Raw genomic sequence first — 3,159 nt, forward strand, 5'->3', positions numbered from 1 at the left:
AGAGCCAGGAAATTAACAACATCTTCTGATGAGTCAACCTGGCGCTTAAAAATACACAATATCGAAAGGCTTCTGGCAAACAATTTGATTACTTCTGTGGTACTCATCGGTAATTGAAGGTTGTCATACTAATTTTTCGTTCATGATTAGTTCAATTTGTAACGAGAGGCAATAAGAATTGGCTAAGTACCAAAATCTTAATACTTTTAGTAGGTCAGAACGAAAGTGACAATGTCAATTAAATGACAATTTTATTTTTTTAACACATGTCTGTTGGCCAGCATATGACTTCTAAGCATTCTCTTTTTCTTTGATCAAGACCACTTATCTTGTGTGCAATTAAAGTCTAGCATGCTTTAAATTGACAGGTTCGCTCTTGATAAAACATTATGTGCAAGATAAAGCTCACTCACGATTAGAGCTGTTCAGGAATTGCAATAAAAAATTGTCAAGAACGAACAAAGATGCAACAGAAAAGGTCAAAAAGTGCAATAAGAAAAGCATATATATTCCACCTTTTTTTCTTGTTGAAACAGAAACGTGAGTTAATTTATGAAAACAAATAAATGTCAGTAAACACATTTGAATACTAAATTTGTTTTGAATAAAAAAGCTGGCGCCACGGTGAATTTTGAATGATTTTGCTACAGAACATAGCAACGCCTTGGTGCTGAAGTAAAATATCAAATACTTTGAGCCAACAAGTCTTCGATCGCAAAATGTGAAACTTTTTAGCCAGAACGGTGAAAACGCACTAAAACAAAAAAAATCATCTTCAATGCTCCACTTCTGAAGCTTAATAGTAAAGTCAGTATCTCTTCTTATACTCATGATACAAAATTAGTGCAAAAGGAATAGTCAAGATTCTACTTGTTGTTTGGTAAGGGCCCTGGATCAAATCTATTCTTGGGTTGCTGAGAGTTTCATTCCGTTCAATACCCTTTGAGTTTTGTCCATGAAGGATATACATGTAGCCCTTCAAAATAAGGGAAAGTTCGACGAGCATATCCAGTTGAAAGTTGGCAAAGCTTTTCAAATATGTGGTTGGATACATCGCACATTTAAGTCCAGAGAAAATATCGCGATGCTCACTTTGTACAAATCAATTGTTCAGCCGTTTCTTGAATGTGCCTCTCCCATTTGGGCTCCAATAAGTTCAGCAGGTTTGCAAAAGGTCGAACAAGTCCAAATATGTTTCACTTGGAGCATGACAGGAATGAGAGCTCTAGTCTTGGGAGAGACTAAAAAAATGGGATTGTACGGTGCTCAGAGAAAATACTAAAGGTATCTTATACTGAACGTTTTCAAAAGCCTTCTTGAGCTTTGTCCCAACCCAGGTTTTAGGGCCAATTCTAGTGACCATAGAGGCTTAACGTACGTTTTGAGAGCACCTTCAAGCCCTCGAGAATCCAGGCCAGTTAAAACAATGCAGTCCAACTCTCTTCTTTCTTGGGCTCTTTCATTGTTCAATTTTCTACCCTCAAATATTCGTAGGGAGTGTGTAGGTGTTGATCCAGTAGCCTCCTTAAGTTAAATTTGGACAATTTTTTGATCAAAATTCCTGATCAAGCATTTATTCAAGGGCTAGCCAGATCTGCCAATTCTAATTCGTTGGTCGATCAAATAATCTATGAAAATTAAGTTAAGCAAAATAAAATAAGTATTTTTCGGAAGGAAAGTCCGCAAAAATAGAAAAAAAATATTCATTTGAGAAAGAAAAGAAGCAAGATCGGAAAAGGGTAAAAATCATTTATATAGTTTAAACAACACAGCTCATGATACAACACTATGTCCAAGATAGGAATTGAATTCATCAAATTGGCTAAATCAGTTCGTGAAGCTGATATCCTACTGTGTTTTGTACATCACCACATCTTTGCTTAAGACATTGACATTCCCAACTCAACTTGTGAAGCGATTATGCGTTGAACGCGCATTAAAAGTTCACTTGCTTTGTTTTTTTCTTTGTACGCATTGGCATTGGCATATAAAACAACTAAAGCAAATGTTCACCAACTTTTCAAGCATTTTACTGAGACTGCATGGTATTTTCTACGAATAACTTAACTCATTTGTGTTTTGTGGATTTTCAAAGACACACGCCTACGCGCTCATTGACAATCTTCCTTCCTAACTGTCGAAATGCAAGCCATTGTTGAGACCATCCATTATACTGTTTTACCAGCCGAGTGGTAGGTCGTCCGTCATCCAGTGTCAAGAAATCTAAGGATCTACGAAGAAATAAATGAGTTTTATGGAATCTAGTGGGTCATATCTCATCAGTCTTGATTGACTCCACAATGCTCCTGCCTTGTCTGAACTAAAATGCACATTTCAATAATATTGTTTTAAAAAATTGCAGACGCATTTTCTTCGTAAATCTCAAAATAGTTAAAAGTAGCTCATTTAAGATCCTCTGAATTTGTACATTTATGAGCAAAACTCCCTTGCAGATATCATAAAAGCAGCTCCTTTTGCTTTCAGTTGAATTAAGAAGACAATGTGTATAACTGTCTTATCTGGCAAATTTGGAGTTTTTGGGAAACTTGTGGTGAAGCTGAATACAAGCAGCATCCTTAAGGCCCTAATGAAGTTCATGCGATCTTCATTGATTCATTAATTAAGTATACCTTTGATAGGTTTCAAGAAGGTGTTCTAAATGTACATATTTAGAGGTTTTTAACTGATAATATATGTTTTTCGGGTTTGATTTTTTACGGGCTTTTCTAATCGCTCCAGGGAATGTAATCCCCAGTACTATTGAAATGAAAGGTTATAATTCGTCTATTTATTACCTTTCAATCTTTATTTGATAGTTGGTCTACCAAAGAATTTGAGTTGGCAGACCGAGCTAGTCCTTGAATGTGGGGTTGATCTGGAATGCTATCTAAAAATTTGTCCAAGTCTGACTTGAAAGATGCTACCAAATCAACAAGGCCTACGTATTCCTTACGAATATTAGAGTGAAGCAATTCAAACAATGAAGGAACCCGAGAAAGAAGAGAAGCGGACATCATTGTTCGAACTAGCCTGGATTCTCGAGGGCTTGAAGGTCCTCTCAAAATGCACATTAAGCCTCGACGGTCACTACAATTGACCCTAAATCCTGGGTTGGGACAAAGCTCATGAATGCTTTTGAAAACGTGCAATATCAGATAC

The sequence above is a fragment of the Tigriopus californicus genome, chromosome 4, assembly GCF_007210705.1.
Source record: "Tigriopus californicus strain San Diego chromosome 4, Tcal_SD_v2.1, whole genome shotgun sequence".
NCBI lineage: Eukaryota > Metazoa > Arthropoda > Copepoda > Harpacticoida > Harpacticidae > Tigriopus > Tigriopus californicus.